Source organism: Chrysemys picta, chromosome 3, assembly GCF_011386835.1.
Source record: "Chrysemys picta bellii isolate R12L10 chromosome 3, ASM1138683v2, whole genome shotgun sequence".
Classification (NCBI taxonomy): Eukaryota; Metazoa; Chordata; order Testudines; family Emydidae; genus Chrysemys; species Chrysemys picta.
In genome coordinates this window covers 10,157,500-10,184,929 of record NC_088793.1, presented here as the reverse complement: position 1 = coordinate 10,184,929, position 27,430 = coordinate 10,157,500, and the positions used below count along the sequence as shown (strand labels likewise).

Below are 27,430 nucleotides of genomic sequence, written 5' to 3'. Positions count from 1 at the left end.
TTTTAGATGAGTGTTTTCACTAGTATTTGCTTGGAACCACTTCTAACTTTCTCTCTTATACTTGAAATCACATAAAATACTATCTTCCGTTGTTGTTAAACTTGTGGTTTTTTTATCTAAACCAATCCAGTATGGTTAAACTGAACTGTTTGGTAACTCCAGTTGAAAGCAAACTGTTGAATTTGACTCCTTACAGGGGCAACGGATCTTAAAATCTGAACTGCCCAGGAAAGGGCTGGACAATGCAGAACACACATTTTTGGGGAAATTCAGGACCAGGAGTGTGTTGGGGTCACCCTGCAAGGAGTAACCAAGGCTGGTGGAAGCCAGTGTTGCTGACAAGCTGGTGGGGTCAGAGCTGCTGGACCAGGACTACAGCTATGCACAGACATTCAGGGTGTGACTTACATGCTGGTAGGCTGTTTGTGAGTGGCCCAGGTTGGGAGCTACAACAGCAAAGCATTGTGAGACACCCATGGTTGCAGGGCAGGGAGTGACACAACTTCTGATTGGTCTGGACTGCACCCCAGAATGTGACACACACTTATACAGAAACTCTCAAATTGGAACAATGAGCATACCACAAGCCAGTCGTGACTACCGTTTCTATTTGGAAAATGTCTGAGTCCAGCACTATGCCATAGGTATGAAAAATATAGAAATGTTGTGGAATGAAGAGGGTTGGATGACTAGTGATAGGTAAAGATTTATAATTAATCAACAACAAGAATACCGCACTATTTTACAAGGCAATAATCCAACCCAGTTCCCTAAGGTAAAGCCTAGGAGACTGAAGGCCAAGCAGTTTATTCAAACAAAGGAACTGGATTATTGCCTCATAAAACAGCATGGCACTCTGATTATTACCTTTGTGCTACAAGCCCTTTTAAAATGATATTTCCCCATAAATGTTTAAAACTTAACAAGCAGCAGAGCAGAAAAAGGGAAAAGAGAATATGGGGGAGAAGGAAACACACTTAGTTTCTGCCACCTTCTTGAAAAATGTAAAGAGACTTTGACATTTTAAATGGAACGCTTCTTCAGCCAGGTTTATTACAAGTATTAATAATAAATCCTATTAATAACTAGTGTACTAATAGTCTACACCGTCTCATTCCTCTCACCTTTGTTTCCTCCTCCCACTTGCGGCTTTGTCCTTTTATTGTACTATCCCCAAAACCTAGAACAGTCTCTTTCCTCCTGCTTAGCTAGAATCTTTCATAACCCCATTAAATCTCACTTATTACATCTTTGTCATCACACTGGTGCTCCCCAGATTTCACTAACTCCCAAGAAAGGGGTGAAGCCATAGCTATCTCAAAGACTGCCTGTCTTTCAGCAGCCCACCGTGCCAGCTATGATTAGTGAAATTACAGAAGCTGAAAAAATTTCTTAGGACCCAAGAATGTGGCATTTTAGTGGAAGGCCAGCAGCTAAAAAACTCCCCATGTCTGGAGATCACATCCTTCTTGCCACCTTCAAGGCAAAATGTAAGACTCATTTCTTTGTTCAGGCCTTCCCTAGATAACAATGACTATTCTATCCATGAGGGAAAGGTTGTAGCATGGGACCAAATATTAACCTCATTTACAGCCATGCCGCGGCTGTTAAAGGCAATCTGCTGCCCTACGCAAAACTTTGCTGACTCCCTTCTACCCAGTCCCTGGGAATGCACAGATAGATCGCATTGTGCGGTGGTGGGGATGGGGAACTGTCATAGCTGCATATGCACTGACAACTCAGAGATTACGCTTTCCCGGTATCCCCCTACCTGGTCCTTGTGCATGCACAGAGAACAGAGTGTGCAGCAGGGAGGGGAAACAGTCATACCTGTGCATGCACTGACATAACAACAGCCACACTAGGTCAGACCAATGGATCAGCTAGCCCTGTATCCTGTCTTCCAACTCTGGCCAATGTCAGGTGCCCCAGAGGGAATGAACAGAACAGGCAATCATCGAGTGATCCATCTGCTATCATCCACTCACAGCTTCTCGCAAACAGAGGTTAGCGTCACTCAGAGCATGTCCAATGGCTATTAGCCATTGATGGACTTATCCTGCATTAACTTATCTAATTTTTTTTTGACCCCAGTTATACTTTTGGCCTTCAAAACATCCCCTGGCAATGAGTTCCACAGGTTGACTGTGCATTGTCTGAAGAAGTACTTACTTTTGTTTCTTTTAAAACTGCTGCATATTAATTTAATTGGGTGACCCCTGGTTCTTGTGTTTTGTGAAGGGGCATATAAACTTCCTTATTCACTTTCTCCACACCAGTCATGATTTTATAGCCCTCTATCATATCCCCTCTTAGTTGCCTTTTCCCCATCCGAACAATCCCAGTCTTTTTAATTTCTCCTCATATGAAAGCTGTTCCATATCCCTGTATCATTTTGTTGCCCTTCTCAGTACCTTTTCCAATTCTAATATATCTTTTTTGAGATAGAGCAACCAGAGCTGAATGCAGTATTCAAGGTGTGGGTGTACCATAGATTTATATAGTGGCATTATGATATTGTCTGTTTTGTTATCTATTCCTTTCCTAATGATTCCTAACATTCTGTTCGCTTTTTCGACTGCCGCTGCACATTGAGTGGATGTTTTCAGACAACTATCTACAATGACCCCAAGATCGCTTTCTTGAGGGGTAACAGCTAATTTAAGCCCCATCATTTTGTATGGATAATCTCAACTATATTTTCCAACATGCATTACTTTGCATTCGGGAGAATGGATCAGTGTTCATATCATGCTCCCCCTCAGTACCTGGTCTGGGCAGCTAAGGATCCAACCAGAGGACCAAATTCGTTGATGAATCCTGGTCACATGCCACGTGAGGCATGTTGCACATATGCTAAGAAGAAGATTACTTTGCATTTATCAACACTGAATTTCATCTGCCATTTTGTTGCTAAGTAACCCAGTTTATTGAGATCCCTCTGTAACTCTTCACGATCTGTTTTGGACTTAACTATCTTGAGTAATTTTGTATCATCTGCAAACTTTGCTACCTCACTGTTTACCCCTTTTTCCAGGTCATTTATGAACATGCTGAACTGCACTGGCCTAGGTACAGATTCCTAGGGGACCCCGCCATTTATCTCTCTCCACTGTGAAAACTGACCATTTATTCCTACCCTTTATTTCTTGTCTTTTAACCAGTTACTGATCCATGAGAGGACCTCCCCTCTTATCCCATGACAGCTTACTTTGCTTAAGAGAGACAAGGTGGGTGAGAGGTAATATATTTTATTGGACCAACTTCTGTTGGTGAGAGAGAGAAGATTTTGAGCCAATATAGAGCTCATCTTCATGTCTGGGAAAGAAACTCCCATTATCACAGCAAAATGCAAGGTGGAACAGATTGTTTAGCATAAGTATGCTTAGAATACTTAGTATATTGTAATGCTGGGGATTCCTTTCCCAGACCTGAAGAAGAGCTCTGTGTGGCTCAAAAGATTGTTTCTCTCACTAATAGAAATTGGTCCAATAAATGATATTATCTCACCCACCTTGTCTCTCTAATATCCTGGGACTGACTGGGCTACAATTACATTGCATACTTTGCTTAAGATTCTTTGGTAAGGGACCTTTGTCAAAGGCTTTCTGAAAGTCCAAGTACACTCTATATAATGGATCAATACTGTCCACATGTTTGTTGATCCCCTCCAAGAATTCTAGTAGATTAGTGAGGCATGATTTCTCTTTACAAAAGCCATGTTGACTTTTCTCCAACAAATCGTGTTCATCAATGTGTCTCATCGTTATTTTTTCTGTAGTTTCAACCAATTTGCCTGGTACTGAAGTTACGCTTACCAGCCTGTAATAGCCAGGATTGCCTTTGGAGCCTTTTAAAAATATGATGTCTGTGACCGGGGTCCCAGGGAAGCCACGCTGAGATTGCTTAATTAGGGCAAACTGCAAAGAATGGGGCAGATAATCCCCAAAATTGGTAGTTATTCTAATATTTAGATCCACTAAGCTAGCAAAAAACCAGCTTCTACAATACCTTACTGGTTACTCAGAAGTCAAAACCACAGTTTCCTTAAAGCAACCCAGACATGGGCTTCCTCCCCCCGCCCCAGACAGTCAAGTCAAATATGATGAGGATTATTAAAAATTCTGTTCATCATATAAAAAGTTCTGCCAATCCCAAAAGATCGGACACATTACCCACCAAGTTAATGAATATTTCAGATCTTACTCAAATACACGCTTACAGCCAATTCTTATTAACTAAACTAAAATTTATTAAAAAAGAAAAGAGTGAGAGTATTGCTTAAAAGATCGTTATACATACAGACATGAATATAGTTTTTAGGTCAGTTTCATAGTAGGAATGGTGAGCTCTAGAGTGCAAAGAGTTCTTTCACAATTAATCCATAGGTTCAGTTCAATGTTCAATATCAGGGCGATCCAAAATGAGACCTCATTCTTGTGGCTCAAGCTTCCCCTGACAAAGCATAAGCAGAATTGAGATGAAAGGATCAGGTCTCAAAGGCCCTTTAAACATTTTCTGGGCATACTCTTGACCCATTCAGTGCTTGGGTGAACAATACTGTCTTTGAAGTAACCTCCTATTTCCTAAACATCACTGGTAATTAGCTACATGGATTAACATAAGGCAATTGCCTATCTCCCACCATTTGCAGGTAATTTATCACAAACTTCAAAGAGAAATTAAGACAGTAATAGACAGGAACTATTTGGTTAGATGTTAGAGGTTAACAATATATATGTAAATACAAAAACACAAACATTATTTACTAATATGTCTCTAAAGGTTGAATTCGGGTCATTGAGCCTGCAAGTTGCTTAACCCTTTCTGGCCCTGTTTCACAATGTCACATTAGCTATCCTCAAGTCATCTGGTACAAAGGCTGATTTAAGTGATAGGTTACATACCACATTTAGTAGTTCTGCACTTTCATGTTTGAGTTCCTTCAGCACTGTTGGGTGAATACCATAGAATCATAGAACTGGAAGGGACTTTGAGAGGTCATCTAGTCCAGTCCCCTGCACTCGTGGCAGGACTAATTATCTAGACGATTCCTGACAGGTGTTTGTCTAACCTGCTCTTAAAAATCTCCAATGATGGAGATTCCACAATCTCCCTAGGCAATTTATTACAGAGTTTAACAACCGTGACAGTTAGAAAGTTTTTCCTAATGTCCAACCTAAACCGCCCATACTGCAATTTAAGCCCATTCCTCCTCCTTGTAACAACCTTTTACATACCGTACTTTAAAACTGTTATCATGTCCCCTCTCAGTCTTCTCTTTTCCAGACTAAACAAACCCAATTTTTTCAATCTTCTCTCATAGGTCATATTTTCTAGACCTTTAATTATTGTTGTTGCTCTTCCCTGGACTCTCTCCAATTTGTCCACATCCTTCCTGAAATGTGGCACCCAGAACTGGACACAGTACTCCAGTTGAGGCATAATCAGAGCAGAGCAGAAGAATAACTTCTCGTGTCTTGCTTACAGCACACCTGCTAATAAATCCCAGAATGATGTTCACTTTTTTTGCAATAGCGTTACACTGTTGACTCATATTTAGCTTGTGGTCCACTGCAACCGCAGATCCCTTTCCATAGTACTCCTTCCTAGGTAGTCATTTCCCATTTTGTAGGTGTGCAACTGATTGTTCCTTCCTAAATGGAGTACTTTACATTTGTCCTTGTTGAATTTCATCCTATTTACTTCAGACCATTTCTCCAGTTTGTACAGATCATTTTGAATTTTAATCCTATCCTCCAAAGCACTTGCAACCCCTCCCAGCTTGGTATCGTCCGCAAACTTTATGAGTATACTCTGTATGCCATTATCTAAATCATTTATGAAGATACTGAACAGAACCGGACCCAGAACTGATCCCTGTGGGACCCCACTCGTTATGCCCTTCCTGCCTGACTATGAACCACTGATAACTACTCTCTGGGAATGGTTTTCCAATCAGTTTTGCACCCACATTATAGTAGCTCTATCTATGTTGTATTTCCCTAGTTTGTTTATGAGAAGATCATGCAAGACAGTATTAAAAGCTTTACTAAAGTCAAGATATACCATGTCTACCACTTCCCGCCATCCACAAGGCTTGTTACCATGTCAAAGAAAGCTATCAGGTTGGTTTGACACGATTTGTTTTTGACAAGTCCATGCTCACTGTTACTTATCAACTTATAACCTTCGCCCCGGGCAGGAGGGCCAAAGCCGTAGCCTGAGACCCACCCCCCCTGTGGGGGCGGGGGAAAGCCAAAGCTTGAGGGCTTCAGCCCTGGGCGGGTGGGGGCTGTAACCTGAGCCCCGCCACCCAGGGCTGAAGCCCTGAGGCTTTGGCTCCAGCTGTGTGCGGTGGGGCTCGGACTTTTGGCTTCAGCCCCAGGCCCCAGCAAGCCTAACGCCAGCCCTGGCGACCCCATTAAAACAGGGTTGTGACCCACTTTGGGGTCCCAACCCACAGTTTGAGAACCGCTGCACTAAATGGCTGCAAAGATTATTCATTCATATACACTGACACTGCGGTTAAGAACTACTGTGAGCACTTTCTCAGCTGTTTATCATTTTGTTTTCCTCTTTCTCCAGCTGTACAACCAAAAAGAGAGAAAACCTTACTGCAGTGAAGCAAAAACATGTGTGGAAAATTATCAAAATACAGTTGTAGGGAAAATATTTTTAATTATCTTATTTACAGATAATCCCTGGCTGGCTCATGTCTTCTCCAGGAAAAAAGAGCTACTTCTCTTTGAAAACTGTTTTTCCAACAATATGAATGCTACCATAATCCTGTGATAGATCTTGTATACCCAATATTTGGCAACTTGTTCATAGCAGCTTAGGTTTAAAAGCAATACTTGTGTAATTAAATGTATACGTGAACAGATTCAGTGTTGCTAGGATTCCGTTAAGCCCTCTTTACACGGCCTGAAGGGGGCAAAGTGACTGTTAATGTAATTTACTCCCACTGTAATGATGCTTTATGCTACCAGTCTGGTCTCTATAGGATATATGATTGGTTCACCCTCATCCAAATGTATTGACCTTCAGATCACTCTGCAATGTTTGTTTTCCTAAGGGAAGAGATGAATAGCTAGGTGGGGTGATGGAATAGCTTTAATTTTGAATGGATGGAGAGGTTTTAGCTTTAGATATTGGTACTATTTGCTACTGGATTGATAACGGTCATGGGCCAGGCCTTCAAGTGATGTAAATTGATGTCATTCCACTGAAGTTAATGCAGCGTTGCCAGTTTAAGCTCTGTACAGGATCTGGCCCTGTACATGCACCCAAAGCACTGGATGAATGATTATTACTACAATAAAAGAAATAAAGTCTGTACCTGTTCCCATGAACCTTTTGGGAATAAATATTATTTCTTCATGTGTTAATTGCAAACTGCCACTGAGACTATTACCACCACTTCTGAAGCTCTGCATGGCCTGCAAAACCCAATATTTTGTTTTAGTGCTTTTCTGTGCACTGAGTGTTAGCACTTCCAATTCACGGGCCCTAATTAATAGAACTGGCAGCAAAGGTAAAAAACTAACTCCACTGGATTTAAAGCCAATGATGGTATGGTATAGCTTGAAAAGAAACTGGGGGAAAACCACAGCACCTGCCCCTCACCCCCTGGGAAGACTGGATGAGACTTTGAGCTGAAGTGTTAGGGAAGAGATTATGGTTTTATAAACATGGGGAAAGAATAGATGATATATGGCAAAACTTATATGGAATAATTAAAATGATGACAACAATTGCAAAATATGTTATAAATAGAGGACACATCTTGCTGTGTAGCATGCTATTAAAAGGAGAAACAGTTTGTCATGGAAAAAATTGAAAGTGTAAAGAACCTTTCACTAAGAATCTCTATTTAAAAAAAATATTGACAGTGGAAAATGAGGTGGCCTCAGCAACGGCAGAATCTGGAGCATCAACATAAGTAGAATATGTTGACGCACTCCTCAGCACTTCTCATGGATCCATGTAGTTTTCATTACAGGATCTACTGGTGGACTCTTTGTGGTAAAAATCATGCAAAATCTACATAAATTGTATTATAACTCACATTATTCTCCTACACAATCAAGTTTTAAAGGAATCTCCATGATCATACTGGAAATTTTCAGTGTTCTATGTATCTGTCTAAATCCCATAAACGAGTCAGTACAGAGTGTGTTCCCTTTCTAAGAGATCAGAAAAGGGCAACAAAATTATTAGGGGTATGGAACGGCTTCCATATGAGGAGTGTTTAATAAGACTGGGACTTTTCAGCTTGGAAAAGAGACGACTAAGGGGAGATGTGACTGAAGTCTATAAAATCATAACCTCTGCCAGGCTGTAGCACTCCCAGATGCAGTACTGATCCACGATGAAATTCATTGACAGGAAACTGGAAGACCTGTCATCCTGTCTGCCACAACCACAAACAGTTGAACGGACTTCCAGAACAGTTTCGTTTGCTCAATGTAAAAGGCTAGTGCTCTGCGGACATCCAATGAATGAAGCCTCTGCTCCCCGCCACTTGAGTGTGACTTAGGATAGAACACTGGGTGGAAGATGTCCCGGTTGACGTGAAATTGGGAGACAACCTTCGGGAGGAAAGCTGGATGTGGCGTGAGCTGAACCTTGTTCTTATAGAACACAGTGTAAGGGGGCTCTAATGTTAGGGCCTTGAGCTCAGACATCTCCTGGCTGAGATTATAGCTACCAGAAACGCCACCTTGTAGAGCAGGGAACAAGTTGCCAGCAGTTTGAAGAGTGGCCCCGTCAGTCTGGAAAGGATCAGATTGAGGTCCCAGACCGGGACCGGTTGTCGGACGTATGGATATAGACCATCGAGACCTTTCAGGAAACGGCTGACCATAGGGTTGGAAAAGACTAACCGGCCCCCTGCACCCGGATGGAAGGTACAAATGGCAGCCAAGTGAACCCTTACTGATGACATGGACAATCCCTGCTGCTTGAGATGGAGAAGGTAGTCCAGTATAAGTGGTATAGAGGCAAGCGTCGGGGACGAATGATGCTGCTTCGATCTGACTGCAACTCTCTTCCACTTGGCAAGGCAGGTAGCCCTGGTGGAGGGTTTCCTACTGCCAAGGAGGACTTGTCTAACCGGGTCCGAGCAGAAGAGCTCCATCGGGGTTCAGCCATGGAGCTTCCACACCATGAGGTGCAACAACTCAAGGTTCAGATGCTGGAGATGGCCGTGATCCTGAGTTATTAAATCCAGGAGGAGCGGCCAGGTGACTGGGGCGTCCACGGACACTTCCAGGAGCGATGCGTACCAGTATTGATGGGGCCAGGGTGGAGCTATCAATATCACCAAAGCTTGTTCCCTCCGTATCTTGAGGAGCACCTTGTGAACGAGAGGGATAGGTGGAAATCCATATAGGAGATGGCCTCCCCATGGGAGGAGGAACATATCCGTGATGAAGCCCGGGTTGTGATACAGGAAGGAGAAAAACTGGCACTTCCTGTTGTGTCGCGTGGCGAAGAGGTCTATTTGGGGAAAGCCCCACTGTTGGAAGATGTAGTTCGCAACATCTGGGCGTAGGGACCACTCGTGGCCATGGAATGACCCGCTGAGACAGTCCGCCAACTCGTTCTGTACTCCAGAGAGGTACAATGCTTTTAGGTGTATCAAGTGTTCTACACAAAAGTCACACAGCCTGAGGACTTCCTGGCACAGGGGAGAGGAGCGTGCACGCTCCTGTTTGTTGATATAAAACATTGCGATGGTGTTGTCTGTCATAACTGATACACATCTCCCTGTCCAATGGGCTTGGAAAGTCTGGCATGCTAGGCAGACCGCTCTCAGCTCTCTGACATTGATGTGGAGAGCGAGTTCCACCTGAGAACAGAGGCCTTGTGTCCTGAGGTCTCCCAGATGTGCTCCCCAGCCCAAGGCTGACGCGTCCATCACTAGAGAGAGGGATGGCTGAGGACCGATGAAGGGGACTCCTGCACACACTACCTGCATGTCGAGCCACCACTGGAGAAAGTCGAGGACCCGGCAAGGCAGAGTCATGACTCTGTCCAAACTGTCCCGAGCCGGCCCATACACTGAGGCTAGCCACGATTGCAGAGGCCGAAGTCTGAACCTGGCATATTGCACCCCACGGGCACAAGTGGCCATGTGTCCTAGAAGTTTCAGGAAATTCCTTGCTGTGGTGGTGGGGAACTGCCTGAGACTTCAAATGATGTCGCCCAGGGCCCGAAACCTCACTTCCGAGAGGTATTCCCTGGCCTGTGTCGAGTCCAGTACTGCCCCTATGAACTCTATCCACTGAACAGGGGACAGAGTCGATTTCCTCACGTTCAGGAAAAGGCCCAGTTCGTTGAACATCGTTCTTATGAAGTCAACTTGTGTCTCCACTTGAGCCCTGGAGCAGCCCTTGATCAGCCAATCGTCAAGGTACGGGAACACCTGTACCTGCCACCTGATGGGATGGTGTAATTGCTATATGAAAGTACGCCTCCTTCAAGTCGAGGGTGGCATACAAAACCCCTGGATCCAAGGAAGGAATGATGGAGGCCAAAGAGACCATACGGAACTTGAGTTTCTTCATGAACTTGTTGAGCTCTCACAGGTCTAGGATGGTCCTGAGCCCGCCTTTGGCTTTCGGTATTAGGAAATACCGGGAATAGAAGCCCTTGCCCTTCAGCTCCTGAGGAACCTCTTCCACTGGTCCCAGCAATAGGAGCAAGTGCACCTCCTGTATGAGGAATTGCTCATGAGAAGGGTCCCTGAAAAGGGATGGGGAAGGGGGGTGGAAAGGCGGAAGGGCCGAGAATTGGAGGGAGTATAACCTTTCTACCGTGTGGAGCACTCATCGGTCCAATGTGATACGGTACCAAGCAGGGTAGAAAGGGGATAGTCGGGCCGAGAAGGCAAGGTGGGTTGGATCCAGTCCATGCACTGGTGCGCCATCCTCAAGCGCGCATTCAAATGGCCTGCTTCTGGCCCAAAGACGACTTATATTGGCCAGAGCCCTGGCCTGAGTATGAGTGTGGTCTCTTCTTGATGCTCCTGTTCCTCCTCCGGGAACTGTCCTGTCAATTCTGTGGTTGGTAGAACCACAGAGGAGGTTGTGCCCTGAAGTGCTTCTGCTGCATAGAAGGAGTATGGAGGCCCAGCTATTTGAGGATGGCTCTCCTCAAGGCTATGTATCTGTCTTTTATCCGTCTTTTCGGAGAAGAGAGCCAAACCCTCAAAGGGGAAGTCCTGAATAGTCTAATGGACTTCATACAGCAGACCAGAGACCTGTAGCCAGGAGCCCCTTCTCATGGCTACCCCCCATAGCCATAACCCAAGTAGCCGCATCAGCTCCGTCCAGCGCGTCCTGCAGTTAAACTCAGGAAATGAGCTTGCCCTCCTCCACCAGGGCCAAAAACTCAGCGCGGGAGTCCTGAGGCAGCAGCTCTGCAAATTTAGCCATTGCCCCGCACGTATTACAGCAGTACCTGCTGACAATGGACTGCTGATTAGAAATGCGGAGCTACAAGCCGCCAGTGGAATAGAACTTTCTCCCAAAAAGGTTGAATCGTTTTGCCTCCCAATTCTTCGGGGAGGGACCCTGGTAGCCCTGGCGCTTGCGCTGGTTGGCAGCATCCACGACCAGGGAATCTGGTGGAGGGTGGGCATATAAGTGCTCGTAGCCCCTAGACAGCACAAAATAGCGTCTTTCATTGCGCTTAGCCGTAGGGGGCAACGAGGCTGGGGTCTACCACAAAGTTTTTGTGGTGTCTGCAATGGATATTTTGAGAGGCAGGTCCAGAGGGAGCAAGGATATCCACCATTGGATCTGCATCCTCCACTACTACCTCCTCCGCCTGAATGCCCAGGCCCTAGGCAACCCACCACAGCAATTGCTGCAGAACCCTATTGTCCTCCAGGGCTGGGGATACAGAAGTGCCCGCCAGCACCTCATCTGGAGAGGAAGAGGAAGTGATCCCCTTAAGAAATGGCTGCTCCCTTCCCTCCATGCCCAAGGAGTCCCGCGGTGCCTGGGGTTCCCAGAGCTGGTGCCGTGCCCCTCAGTGCTGAGGGTGTCGGTGCCAGGGATGAAGGTGCCGAGATAATCAGTGCTTATACCACTGGGGCCAGTGTAGACAGCACCAGTGCCGTAGACGTTGGGATGGTGGCGTCAGGGCGTGATGGAGCTGCCCCCGATCCTGCCGATGCCACCAGGGTACAAATGGGGCCGAGGCCATGAAGTCACTCTGGAATGAGACCCTTGGCTCCACCCTTGGCTTTGGTGAAAAGCCGAAGGTGTCCAAAAAGGCCACTGTGCCAGAGGCTGCCATTGCACGGGCCACAATGCCGGGTAAAGGTGCCGGTCTCGTGTTGACCTAGACTGTCTACTCCTGCTCTTATGAGACCGAGAGGAGTCCGACTCCAAGGTCTCTGAAAAGGAGGACGATGGAGGAGCGGTACATCGAGGCGCCGACAGTCCTAGGGCTCGGGGACCGACATGGCTGCTGGATCTCTTCTGGTGCCGGGGAGTGGCACACCAGGGAGGGAAACCACCGGGACATCATTGTGGACTTTCCCCTTGACAATGCCAGGGGAGCGACTGGTGCCGGCGACCTATCCTGTCTAGGTGGGGAGAATGGTGCTGGAAGATGGTCTGGACTCGACTGTCCTTCCACAAGGGCAGGAGTTGATGTGACCATCAGGCTGAGCTAGTGTGGCCCAACTCGGGTCTCACAACAGCTAGCTCCTTGGACCTAGCCAGGGGAGAATGACCCCTCTGCGGCCTCTTCTTCTGCGGCACCAGCAACTGAGACCAGTGCCTGCCTGCGGCATGTGAGCTGCGAGTGGAGCCAAGACAGTGCCGAGAGTCCTTGGTCAAGTCTTTACTTGACACCGATCCCTGGGCCGACGGTGCCAGGGCACTTCGTGCCAAGGAGGAGCTACTCGGCGCAGAGTCCACCGACCCGGGGTCAGACTGAGGGCGGAGTGCAGCTTCCATTAGTAGGATCTTCAGGCGCTGATCCTCATCTTTTAATGTCCTGGGGTGAAACCCCTTGCAGATCATACAGTGATCCTTTTGATGGCTCTCCCCCAAACACTTCACACATGAAGTGTGAGGATCGCAGACGTGCTGCAGACTTCACAGGCTTTTAAGCCCAGAGACTGCGGCATGCCCCGGTGTCAGGAGAGCGCTGGAGGGGGAACTCCCCCCAAAAGGAAAATTAAGAACTAACCCTAAGTACCTACTAACTACTTAACTAACACTACAATTACAAAAAGACTAATTTCATAGATTCATAGATTATAGGACTGGAAGGGACCTCGAGAGGTCATCGAGTCCAGTCCCCTGCCCGCATGGCAGGACCAAATACTGTCTAGACCATCCCTGATAGACATTTATCTAACCTACTCTTAAATATCTCCAGAGACGGAGATTCCACAACCTCCCTAGGCAATTTGTTCCAGTGTTTAACCACCCTGACAGTTAGGAACTTTTTCCTAATGTCCAACCTAGACCTCCCTTGCTGCAGTTTAAACCCATTGTTTCTGGTTCTATCCTTAGAGGCTAAGGTGAACAAGTTCTCTCCCTCCTCCTTATGACACCCTTTTAATGAGTAACTATATACAGACAGCCAAATGCGCTTGTCAAGACAAGAGCAAGAAGTTCCAGCTAACCATCACTGGTGGTAAGAAGGAACTGAGCAGGTGGCGGGTCAGCAGGGCCCTATATTGAGCACCATGAAGGCGCCACTCCCGGGGGCGCCCAGACCGACCCGATGGATGCTACTAGGGGAAAAATCTTCGGCTGCAGTGCACGTGCACACACCTGATTGGAATTGACATGAACAAGCACTGGAAGAAGTGTTATTTACTCCTTCTCATAACACAAGAACTAGGGCAGGGGTGGGCAAACTTTTTGGCCCAAGGGCCACACCTGGGTATGGAAACTGTATGGCGGGCCATGAATGCTCAAGAAATTGGGAGGGGATGAGGGTTCCATCTGGGGGTACAGGCTCTGGGGTGGGGCCAGAAATTAGGAGTTCAGGGTGCGGGAGGGGGCTCCCGGCTGGGGCAGGGGGATATGGGGGGAGAGGGCTCCGGCTGGGGGAGCGGGCTCTGGGGTGGGGCTGGGTATGAGGGGTTGGGGGTGCAGGAGGGTGTTCTAGGCGGGGACCAAGGGGTTTGGATGGCAGGAGGGGGATCGGGGCTGGGAGAGGGGGTTGGGGCATGGGAGGGGGTCAGGGGTGCAGGCTCCGGGCGGCGCTTACCTCAAGCAGCTCCTGGAAGCAGTAGCATGTTCCCCCTCCGGCTCCTAAGCGGAGGCTCAGCCAGGTGGCTCTGCACACTGCCCCATTTGCAGGTGCCATCCCTGCAGTTCCCATTGGCCTTGGTTCCCAGCCAATGGGAGTTGCGGGGGCAGCGCTTGGCACAGGGGCAGCATGCGAGCCCCCTGGCTGCCCCTACGTGTAGGAACTGGAGGGAGAACATGTTGCTGCTTCTGGGAGCCGCATGGAGCCATGGCACGCACAGAGCAGGTCAAGCCCCAGACCCCGCTCCCTGGTGGGAGCTCGAAGGGCCAGATGTGGCCCCCGGGCCGTAGTTTGCCCACCACTAAACTAGGGGACACCAAATGAAATTAACAGGCAGCAAGTTTAAAACAATCAAATGGAAGTATTTCTTCACACAATGCACAGTTAGTCTGTGGAACTGTTTACCAGAGGATGTTGTGAAGGCCAAGACCATAACAGGGTTCAAAAAAGAACTAGATAAGTTCATGGAGGATAGGTCCATCAATGGCTATTAGCCAGGATGGGAAGGTATGATGTCCCTCGCCCCTGTTTTCCAGAAGCTGGAAATGGGTGACAGGGGATGGATCACTTGATGATTACCTGTTCTGTTCATTCCTCTGGGCACCTAGCGTTGGCCACTGTCGGAAGACAGAAAACTGGGCTAGATGGGCCTTTGGTCTGACCCAATATGGCCACTCTTAAGTTCTTATCAGTGTGAAAATGGTATATGCATATGTAAATTTAAAAAAAAATCAGAATCAGGCCTTTATGGCCCAATTCTGCTCTCATACCACTTTTACTCTAGGGCAGTTTCATTGACTTCAAAGGAGTTACTCTTGGTTTACAGTAGTATATAAAAATGAGATCAGATTCATGCCCTTTACAGTATAACAGGTGACCATATTGTATGGAATATGATGAGTGTCTCTGCTCGTAATTTAATAACAGGAATCAAATCCTACTTAAACCCTAATTCCCACCTCCATCCCTTAAGAGTTTTACTTTGAGGAATTATGCAGTTCAAGATACAATATATATTGAGAGAGTCAAATTAAATACAAGCTATTCATTTAAAATCAAGTTATTAAAAGTCATGCAACTAATAATTAAATAAGAGGTTTTAGATATCTACTACTAGAGTGAAATTATACAGAAGGCTCTAAATTACGGTGTAGAATTAAAATAAAATCTAAAAGTGATGAAGCATGTCAAACTCCTACCACAATTTTAATTTTCATGCGAAACTATCAGTTTTACAAGAACAGCCATTTCCTTCTTTGTATCGCTTGTAAGTTAGGCTGATCAAGTTATGGACTGGGGGGGGCAGGTTGTTTGTGTTTTGTTCTTACAAGAACTTATAAAAAGTCTTGAGAGAGAAGTGTTTTCACATGAGACAAAATTCCCCATTTATTTTTTAAATAAAACTTAGGTAGACCATAAGAAAACTGCGATGGTGCATATCTCGCTTTGGGAACATAAATGTATTTACTAAAGATCATAAAGACAAATAATGTTTTCCAAAACTAAAGCAAACACTTTAAAAAGGATAACCGGCCTATTAATAAATGTTAACCTTCGCAAAAATATTTTTAATGGATTGTGACAAGACCACATAATGATCATGCTGTAAGGCCTGAAGTATCCAATTGTGAAATTGTATAAGCATTTAGAAGATGAACAAGGTTATTCTTCTAATACTCAGCGCTTCCTCTGAAAAAACTGATAGAAAGGGATTTAAAAAAAAAAAAAAATCTTGTACAGGGTATGTACCAAAAAGTTTACATTTTAAAATACAAGAAATGATGGAACAGGATAATATTTGAGACTGCATACTATTTCTAAGAAATACAAGGAGAATTGTAGGTCCGTATATGATGTATGACAGTTAAACTTAAGGTGTTTCTCCAATTGTAAACTTACATGCTGAGACATCTTTGTTTCCATAATCACATCACATGTTACTGTTTGCAGAGGAATGAACAATGTACTGGCTTACTACACCACAAGCAAAACAGAACTCAGGCAAACATTTCCTTTCTAATTGATATCGGTTTGTCATCTATGGCCGGACAACCATTTTAATAAATATCTGTTGAGTAAAACATGTTTTAATAATCTATAATGGCAAGGTTGTTATTTTTATAATCCCAAGAAACCAATAGATGGAGATACTTATTTAGAAGAACATTAATATACAAAGTAAAAGGGGTCCATAAAACTTAATTATACCAGCATCTAATTGTTGTTTATCTTTAATATCTTTTAATAAAATCCATTTATGTAACAAATCCCTGACACATCTTGCTATGAAACCATTTTTAATGTACTAGTCAATAATCTATGTTCTTTTATATATACAAAATCTAAATTTTCAGCATCTTAAATTCACAAGCTCAAGTATACCTTTAAAACAAAAAGCACGGATCCTGTTAAAATCTTTCATAGAGATTGCAATGTCTAGTGCTCACATGAATGTGGCTTTTGGATTTTTACTTCACCCCCAGTATATACAAAGAAAAGGGAAAATTACTCTTATAGAATGTCAGAATATGTGAATCTTACAGATTGAACAATCTTTCTTTAAAGACAGCAAAATACTTACTATAAATGAAGATGATCCATAAAAATCTATGGTTTACAGTTACTCTCTGAAACAATGCTGATTGTCAGAGTAGAAGTAGTATAATCCAACCATGTCCAGGCCTAATAGGCAATATATCAGTATTTGTTGCTATGAAATTATAAAAAGGTGTCTGTCTCACTGAAAATCCAGGTACTTTTTGAGAGAACAAACAAATGATTTTCAAGTCTTTACATTTATTGAAATCATAAGGGATCCCGGCTTCAGCCATCAATGAATTGTTTAATCCGATCATAAGAAAAGGACTGAATTTTTTTCACAAGTTATCAAACACAGGTATTTTAACTACAAACCAAAGTTTGCTTATCCAGTGTAATCAGTTCAAATTCAATTCTTTATCATCCTCTAACCATTCCTCAATTGACAGAAGTGAATTCTTCTCCATCTCTTATCATTTCTTCCTCGTGCAGAGAATTCACTAATCTCGCACATCCTTTATTAATATACACTAAAATGTTTTAGAGCAACAACAAAATGACCATGCTCACATTTCTTGCTTGCCTTTCAGGAGTAGTCTGGGTGTCTTCAGCTTGCCCTGCTGGTCTTCAGTGTTGTCACTAATTGCTGGGAGATGTAGTTAGGACAGCATGAAGCAGCAGAAATGAATGCTGTTGCTTTAAGAGCACATTTTCTTTTACACTAAGATAAAACAACTTTGTCTCTACTCTTACTTCACTGCTGGGTCAGATGAAATCTTAAAGAAGGCTCCTTTAAAAGTTAATGTCTGTAGCATATATGAAAGGCTGAAATTTCCATTCTGAATGAATTCCGAAGGAGGTCAGATTTGGTTTTAAAGCAGATTTATGTTCATGACAACTTTTTTGAAAAAAATTAAAAAATGATCCCTTTTATTTAGAAATTCCTTTCACAATCTTCCAATTTACTCCTGTCTCCCTTATAATTTAATCATACATACAAAAATCAGATACTATATTTCCCATATGTATGGACAGACATTGTGAAGGCATCATTAAAAAAAGTCTTTTATTTCCCTGAACACTGGTGACTGAACATCATTTAATGTACCACCACTTTCAAATAGCCCAACAGACTTAAAAAGCCTTCTGAGTTTGAAAACCAAAAACTTCTGAGTTTTTCTGTACCCCAGGACGGTTTTCTTTCTTGAAGCTCAAGCCGAGAAAGCAGACAAAAGAAGCTGATTTGACTGAGCTGTGCCAAGTCTTGCCTTATTTTTCTTTCCTCAGCTCTCGCTCTCTCTCGCTCTCAGCATGGCAACCTTCCCAAGCAGCCTTGGCGGCGCTCCAGCTCGTGCCAGTCTGTCTGAGTTCTTGTTTCCAAAAGATGCCCTTTGCAGATCAATTAATATATTTAAAAACAGGAAACTGTGGATCAGTAACCAAATCCTGGCATCAGCAACCACTTCATCTGCCAAATCGCCTTATAGATTTCATGGTTTCCTACCTTTTACAATGGTTATAAACATTTCGACTCAGCGATCGTGGAGTACTGGAAGCCATTCACTGTTCAGTGATAAGAAATCTGTTCTCTAAAAATGTCTGCATGCGACACATGAACAACCTGCAGTAAATCAAGATTCTTTTGAAGGAGGGTGTTTGTACATTTTCAATAAGTGCCAAATACTTCTTGGGCTTTCCTTTTCTGCTACCGAGACTCATGGGAAGATTTCAAGATCGGGAGCATATAGATTTAAAATAAGCCCTGTGCGCCCAAGTCATTCACTCACATTTTAACTTTCTAAAATTTCACTGTGAAAGCTAGTGGCTCTTACCAGTACACCCATTTTTAGGAATTGGATGAAAATCAATTGTCTACTGCAGGACAATGAGGTTTAGCATACTGCACACATTTCAAGATGGGGGGGGAGTAACTTTTTAACTTAAAACTTTAAGTTCCTGTTATATGATTCATAAGAGAAACTACTGAGTATTCAAAGTTCATTTGAATAGAAAATGTATCCATATATTGCAATCCTTTTTAAAATTTAACAAAGTCCCGTTAGGAGTGATAAACAATAGGAGTTTGTTGACTTGAGAAAAATCACAGGAATAGTCTTCTCTCTCATTTATAACCTATCTGCCAAAGCAAAAAGTGAACTTTTTTTTAAATAGGTACTTATCTTAATGAACATAGTAAATTTATGCAGAAAATGTGCTTTTCTAAATGTATAAACGATAAACTATGCTCACTAGCTCAATGGATGCAACTTTCTCTTAAGAAAGAACGCCAGTCTCAAGTCCTAAATATTTGGTGACCTAGTTACTTGAGAAACCTCACTCCTTATGCAATATTTGTGGAGGCACTTCAACAGGAGACCCTTTGTTTCAAAAAGGGAAGGATTTGCTGACAGGACATTAGCCTTTCAGGCCATTCACTCTAAGGGACAAAGCAGGTTCCAAGGTTATGTCTACACTGCAGCTGGGAGTGAGCCTCACAGCCCGGGTAGACAGACTCACACTAGCCGAGCTCAAGCTGGCACATTGAAAATAACCATGTGGACGTTCCAGCTTGGGCTCTGAAGCCTAAGGAGGGTGGGTGGGCTTGAGAGACTGAGCTTCTGCCCAAGTCGGAACATCCATATTGCTATTTTAGTACGCTACCTTGAGCCCCTCTAGTGCAAGTCTGTCTACCTGCACTGGGAGACTCATTCCCAGCTACAGCGTAGACATGCCCCTAGTTTGCCAAAACCCAGATTTCTTTAACCTTTCAGCCATGTTGCAGAGCTCACCTCTTCTCAGAGACCTTTTCGGAGAGGATAGGTTGATAGGCTGATGAGATGAATGTGGAGGACTGAGATGGAAGTTTTACAAGGTAGCTTCATGTGCAACTTTTTAGAACTTTGTACCAGATTTTTTTATTTTTAAATTTGTGAAGCTCCAAAACAATACAGATCATAGAAATGTAGGACTGAAGGGACCTCAAGTGGTCATCAAGTCTAGCATCCTGTGCTGAGGCAGGACCAAGTAAACCTAAAGTTTCAGAGTAGCAGCCGTGTTAGTCTGTATCCGCAAAAAGAAGAACAGGAGGACTTGTGGCACCTTAGAGACTAACAAATTTATTAGAGCATAAGCTTTCGTGGACTACAGCCCACTTGCATCCGAAGAAGTGGGCTGTAGTCCACGAAAGCTTATGCTCTAATAAATTTGTTAGTCTCTAAGGTGCCACAAGTCCTCCTGTTCTTCTTTTTGCAAGTAAACCTAGACCTTCCCTGACAAGTTTCTGTCCAGCCTTGTCTTAAAAATCTCCAATGATGGGGATTCCACAATCTCCCTTGGAAGCTTATTCCAAAACTTAACTATTCTTATAGTTAAAAAGCTTCTACTAATATCTAACCTAAATCTCCCTTGCTGCAGATTAATCCAGTTACTACTACTTATACCTTCAATGGACACAGAGAACAATTGATCCTCATCCTCTTTATAATAGCCCTTAACATTTGATTATTTTATCAGGTCCCCTCTTAGGCTTCTTTTCTCAAGACTAAACATTCCAAGTTTCTTTAACCTTTCCTCTTATGTCTGGTTTTCTTTAAATCTCTATAATTTTTGAGGCTCTCCTCTGGATTCTCTCCACTTTGTCCACATCTTTCCTAAAGCATGGCACCCAAAATTGGAATACAACACTCCAGCTGAAGCCTCACCAGTGCTGCACAGAGTGGAACAGTTACCTCCCGTGTCTTACATACAACACTTCTGTTCATACACCCCAGAATATTAGCCTTTTTTACAATTGCATCACACTGAATCAAGTTCAATTTATGACTCACTATAACCCCCAGATCCTTTTCAGCAGTATTACACATCTAACCAGTTATTCTCTATTTTGTAGTTGTGCATTTGATTTTTCCTTCCCATCGTTATTGAATTTAAACTTTGTTGATTTCACATCAATCATCCAATTTGTCAAGGTGGGCTTGAATTCTAATCTTGTCCTCCCAGTGCTAACAGCTTCTCCCAGGTTGGTATCACCTGCAAATTTAATAAGCATACTCTCCACTCCATTACCAAGTCACTGATGAAAATATTGAATAGTACCAGGCCCAGGACTGATCTCTGAGGAATCCCACTAGATACGCCTTCCCAGTTTGACAGAGAACTATTGATAACTACTCTGAGTATGGTCTTTGAACCAGTTGTGATCTCACTTTATAGTAATTTCATCTAGACCACATTTCCCTAGTTTACTTATGAGAATGTCATGTAGAACTGTCAAAAGCATTACTAAAATCAAAATCTATCACATCTACTATTTCCCACCTATTCACTAAGCCAGTAACCCTGGCAAAGAAGGAAATTAATTTGGATTGGCATGATTTGTTCTTGACACATCCATCCTGGCTGTTCTTTATAATCCTATCCTTCTTCAGGTGCTTACAAACTGATTGTTTAATAATTTGTTCCAGTATTTTTCCAGGCCTCAGAGTTAGGCTGACTGGTCTATAATTCCCTGGGTCCTCTTTGTTCCCCTTTTTAAAGATATATACTACATTTGCCCTTCTCCAGTCATCTGGGACCTCACCTGTCCTCCAAGAGTCCACAAAGGTAATTGTTAATGCATTCAAGATTGCTTCAGCTACTGCCTTAAGTATCCCAGGATGAATTTCATCAGGCCCTGCTGAACTGAATACATCTAACTTATCTAAATACTCTTTAACTTATTCTTTCCTTATTGTGGCTTGTGTACCTTCCCCCTTGTATTTAATATTAATTGTGTTGAGTATCTTCTCACCATCACCCCTTCTAGTGAAGACTGAAGCAAAACAGGCATTAAACACCTCAGCCATCTTGATGTCTCTCCCTCCCCATTAAGTAGGGGACCTATACTTTCCTTTGTCTTTCTCCTGCTCCTAAATATTTAAAGAATCTCTTCTTATTGCCTTTTATGTCTCTTGCTAGGGGTAAGTCAATTGGTGTGCTGACACTTATTTCTACTTATTTAACTAATTGGGATTGTTTAAGTTATCCTCCTTGCACACCATTTATGTCTGATCCAATAGTTCTCATCTCATTGTATGTATAGGTTTTAAAATCTTTTGGAGGGGAACTATTTCTAATGTATGCGTGTACAGCGCCAAGCACAAAGATCTACTGATCAGATCCTCCAGGTGCAACCATAATAACAAACAGTAATAACTTGAGAATGAAGCTATAAAATATAAAGTAATAATTAAATACTATATAGAATCTTTTTTTAGAAACCCAAAACTCTCCAGTGGGAAAAAATAAAATTATACAGCAACTAAAACAATATGAAGGGATCAGTTTCCTGAAAATATCTCCCAGATCTCTTGCCTTTTCTTTTATAGAAGATAAGCTTTATGTTTGCAATGAAGAAATTGATAGTGCTAAAAAATTAAGTCCCTTATATATCAACAAGCCAGGCAGTGTAGCTTATGCAAGCAACAAATGTTTAACTATCGGCGTTTAAAACGTGTAGCGGTCAGGCCAAGATTTGAAGAGGCAATAGTAGAACTTCCCAATGCTTTTCTAAACAGCCCCTCCAACAACTTTAAAATACATTTCTATCTGGAAATTTTGTACATCCTATGATTACAAGTAACTGTGACGTTGCACCCCATATGCTTATGAGTGTAAATATGACATAACTGGAATATGTTTTATGCTAGATATGCCATGTAACATACCTCTGCAAAGGTTATGATCTATAGAATATATTCATCCTATTTGTATGCATGTATCATTTGCGTATTCGAATCTATGAATATTGGCTACGTGCTTGTTTGATTTTAAGTAGTCTCAGCGAAGCATTTGGTCAGGTTCTTGAGAAAAGACTATTCTCAGTAAGTGCCCAATCAAGAAACAGTTAAGCTGACAATGGACTTTGAGAGACGCCAATCCACATCTGAGTTTTCCTGGGAATATTCAAACTAGCATGTGGACAATGGCATCGGCCTGTAGAGAACTGAGTCATGTATGGACATGTGACTTGCCCATGTGACTCCAAAACTCCATTTTGTAGCCGTGATTCTACACAGGGGAAGAGAAGGGGTTTCCATCCACAAGAGAGACTATATAAGGCCCTGGGAAACCATTTTGTCTTCAGCAGGCTCAAGAGATAGCCTCTCCACCCCAAAGGATGCCTGAAAGAAACTGGAACAAAGGACAGTAACTACAGGTGTGTGAGTGATTGCTGGACCCAGACTAGGAGAAGTCTAGTCTGTAATAGAAGCCTATTGGAACATCTCTGAGGGTGACATTTACCTGCATTTAGTTTCTTACTGTATTAGGCTTCACTACCGGCCAGATTGGCGGGCAGCAATCGATCCAGAGGGGATCAATTTATCATATCTAGTCTAGATGCAATAAATTGACCCCCGAGCACTCTCCCATTGACTCCTGTACTCCAGCTCGGCGAGAGGCGCAGGCAGAGTCGACAGGGGAGTGAAAACACCATGGTAAGTCGATCTAAGTACGTCGACTTCAGCTACATTATTCACGTAGCTGAAGTTGTATAACTTAGATCGATTCACCCCCCCTCCGCCCAATGTAGACCAGGCCTTAGACATGCATGTTTTTGTTTTATTTTGCTTGGTAATTTACTGTGTTCTGTCTGTTATTACTTGGAACCACTTAAATCCTACTTTTTATATTTAATAAAATCACTTTTTACTTCTTAATTAACCCAGAGCAAGCAAGCAATTCCTGGGGAAGCAAACAACTGTGCAAATCTCTCTATCGGTGTTATAGAGGGCAAACAATTTATGAGTTTACCCTGTAAAACGGATTTATTTGGGGTTTGGATCCCATTGGGAACTGGGTATCTGGGTGTTGGAGATAGGAGCATTTCTTAAGCAGTTTTCAGTTAAGCCTGCAGCTTTTGGGGGACACGGTTCAGACTTGGATCTGTGTTTGCAGCAGGCAAGTGTGTCTGGCTCAAACAAGGCAAGGTACTGAAGTCCCAAGCTGCCAGGGAAAACGGGCTCAGAGGTAGTCCCAGCACATCAGGTGGCAGTTCCCCAGGGGGTTTCTGTGACCCAACCCGTCAAGTAACATCTAAGATCACTATAACTGGAACAAGTTAAAAAAATATATTTTTTCTTTCTTAATTTCACTTTCTTTACTTTGTGCAGTTGACAGCACTTTGCATATAGTCAGTCAGTTTTCCCCTTGCTGAAAAGAACCTCAGAAATATCATCAGGGAGTAAACAGATCTCATGTAAAAAATTGCTAATGGGATTTTTTTTAAAAGGTCACACTACTTAAAGGATGTCCATTAGAAACTGATATTTTTTAAGTAGTCAATTTCAAAAAATTCAAACTGACAACATACTTTTCAGGTGCATGCTATAAATTAATATTTCATAGCAGAGATTCTATGCTTTATTATGCTTTCTGAAAGGAAAGCAAGGAAAAGTCCTCTAAGTGTATAACTTAGCAGACAAATGCTTTGCTAAAATGTTAAGCTATGCTCCTTGCTCTGTTGGCTAAAAGACCATCTCTGGCTTTTATGGTAGTATTTTAGATCCAAAGATGTATTGCTATAGATGTAATGGACCCAGTCTGCAAAAGTCACTTCTTTTTGTGTATGCACAAATTTTCACATGCAGTTTTCAAGCAACAGGACCTGTTGCAAGCAAGTGATAACTGATCCCAATCTCTGTGTACATAAGAGGTAGAATTGATAAATGAAAACCCATTTGTAAAAATATATCTATTGTGTATACAAGGATTAGTTTTTAAAAAGTGCACACGCAAAAGGAGTCAAGTTGAGGTCCTTCAGAAAATCAGGCCCAAACAATTAAGTACTATATTTTGAGCTAGACAAGAAAATTGATGCCTATTGCATTCCCGCCTGTGCATTATTGTGAAGCACTAGCTCTGCTACCGTTAAGGTTGAGAATTCCTTTCTGTTAAAAGGTCAACTCTTCTAAGTGATCTAAAATTCACATGCTTAGTTGTATTGCTTTGAAATTTGATCCACCTCATGGGTAGGATCCTGCAATATCTGCTTCATATCCGCAGACATCTACATCCACAGATGCGGATATCTGTGGACCATTTTTGCGGATTGTGGATCAGATGCAGATACAAGTTTTGTATCCGCGCAGGGCTCTACTCATAGGGTGCAGGTAAGGTTAGTGGTCCTAAGGGGTTCTTGAGATACAGCACCCCCAAAAACAGCAATTATTAAGTTTGACAGATTCTACCAACTCTTTTTTGCACAAACCTCAGGATCAAACCAAGGCTCTGACCATGCTCCAATTTATCCCCAGCTAGTGCAAGGTACCCATTCACCCTTTGGGAGAATCATAGTATCATAGGACTGGAAGGGACCTCAAGAGGTCATCTAGTCCAGTCCCCTGCATCCATGGCAGGGCTATTATCTAGACCAGCCCTGACAGGTGTTTGTCTAACCTGCTCTTAAAAATCTCCAATGATGAAGATTCCACAACCTCCCTAGGCAATTTATTCCAGTGCTTAACCACCCTGACAGTTAGGAAGTTTTTCCTAAAGTCCATCCTAAACATCCCTTACTGCTATTTAAGCCCAATGCTTCTAGTCCTATCCTCAGAGGTTAAGGAGAACAATTTTTCTCCCTCCTCCTCGTAACAACAACAAGCACAGTTGAAAACAGTATTCAAAAAAAGAGTTTGGCTCTCTAGATAGTTGTGTGCCTAATGCTCACAAGCCAAACAGATTAAACTGTGCACGTGCAGACAGAGTGCTCAAGAGAGTTGCTAGCCAGTCATGTCTCTTAGGACCTGCATAGCTCATGGGGACGAGCTATAGCATTGAACCTGAGCAACACCCAGGCACTGTAAATTTGAACACTTGACAGAAAGCTGAAAATGAAACCTAGACATGTTGCTACAATCTGCCTCTGTCAAAGGTCATTTTTATTTTATTTTAGGGAAATGAAATCTTAGTACAGCAGAAAATTCAGAAGGCATTCAAACTTTTTTCTAAAAATAAAATAAAATAAAATAAAATGGGGACTCCTTCCTGGGAAGGGAGGGGAAGTTAGGGTGAAGAGAAGAGGAGAGAGGTTGGAGCGGCAGCAAGAAGGAAGAGGGGATAGGTGGTATGGGAGGGCAGAGGACGACTCAGGTCAGAGGGAGGTGATAGGGATTAGAGTGAATGGAGGGATCGGACTCTGGAGGGTTGATCTGGAGGTGGGTGGCAGAGAAAAATGGAGAGATGGAGAGATTGGGAGCAGGGGACATCTGTCCATCTCACATTCTCCTCTCTCATGAGTGTGCCAGATCGGGGGGGGGGGGGAGGGAACTGCCTCACAAGGGGTGTCTGAGCCCCTCTCCCTGCCCCCCTGCATGTGATCTGGGTGGCCCTGTCTCCCTAGGGGTGTCTGAGCCCCTCTCCCTGCCTCTTCATCCTGTGCATGTGCCAGGCCTTCTCCCTCCCTGCTCCCCATGTGAACCAGGATATAGGGAAGACCTGTTCTTCTGGGTGGGGAGCTAAGAACAGGCATGCTGGGAGAGTGCACAAAGAACACACTGCTGGGGCTGGTGAGAGGCATTGAGAACACCCACTGAGATGAATTTGAGCAGTTCACATGTCTCACAGCTATGTTTCAGGCTGTATTCTTCTCCATGGGGTGTTCTCGTTCAGTTGAGAAAATCATGTTGAGATGAGTGGGCTACTTCACACCTCTCAGAGCCTCCTGTGCTTTCAGGATTGTTCTGTGCTGAGGATCTGGTTATAGTAAAGCAAGTGCTGATGACTAATTTCATACAATGTTATAGTGGCGCACCAGCTCTGCTATAGTTAAAATTGAAAATACGTTGCTGTCTAAAGGTTGATTTTTCAAAGTGCTCTAAAATCCATCAGATTGTCCTGAAATTTCCTGTCCCTCATGGGCTGATAGGGCTAGTGAGCCAAACATGTGGTCATTTGAGCAAGAGGTTCCCAAGATACAGCCTCTCCACAGCTTTTCTTATTAGTTCATAGATTCTATCAACTTTTTTGCACACATGTGGCTTCTAAAGTGCTGATGGTTAGTGGGACAGAAAGGAGAGGGTGAGGAGAAAATGGTGATGGTAGGGAACTATATGTTGCAGGGGGTGATGGGGAAGGTGTGGAGAAGGAGAGAGACACACCTGTCCTCTCTCACATGCTTAAAGTATTGTAACCACTATGTAATAATAAAACTGTTAAATGTTTGGGACACAGATCAAACATGTCTGAGCTTTCTCTCACCGGCCCTATTAGCAACACACCAGACATTTCAAAGCTTGACCACTAGTCCCGTTCCAAAATAACAAAGCATGGGGGAGGAAGGGCGGGAGGGGGCACGCGCTTACAAACTCCATAGCCACCATGTGGCCTAGTACAGAGGCAGCAGACTGGGACTCAGAAAACCTGAGCTGTATTCCTTGCTCACCTACTGGCCTGCTGGGTGACCTTGACCAAGTCTCTTCACCTTTCTGTGCCATAGTTTCCCTCCTTAATAAAGTTCTTTGAGATCCACTGATGAAAAGCACTATGTAAGAGACAGGTATTCTCGTTAGTTGGCCACAGTAACATCTCAACTGCCCACATACATTGTAACTACAACTGCCTA

General features: G+C 43.4%; 1 protein-coding gene across 4 annotated transcripts in view; it reads right to left on the bottom strand.

Moving 5' to 3' along the window:
* Positions 1 to 27,430, bottom strand: part of MSRA (methionine sulfoxide reductase A) — a 425,721-nt gene that overhangs the window by 366,521 nt on the left and 31,770 nt on the right. The window contains exon 1 of one of the 4 annotated variants that reach the window (XM_065587468.1): positions 16,874 to 18,405. The exons of the other annotated variants lie outside the window; for them this stretch is intronic. The gene's annotated coding sequence lies outside the window, so the exon portion shown is untranslated. Of the gene's footprint in view, positions 1 to 16,873; positions 18,406 to 27,430 lie in introns of those variants that run through there. 4 annotated transcript variants of the gene reach the window in all.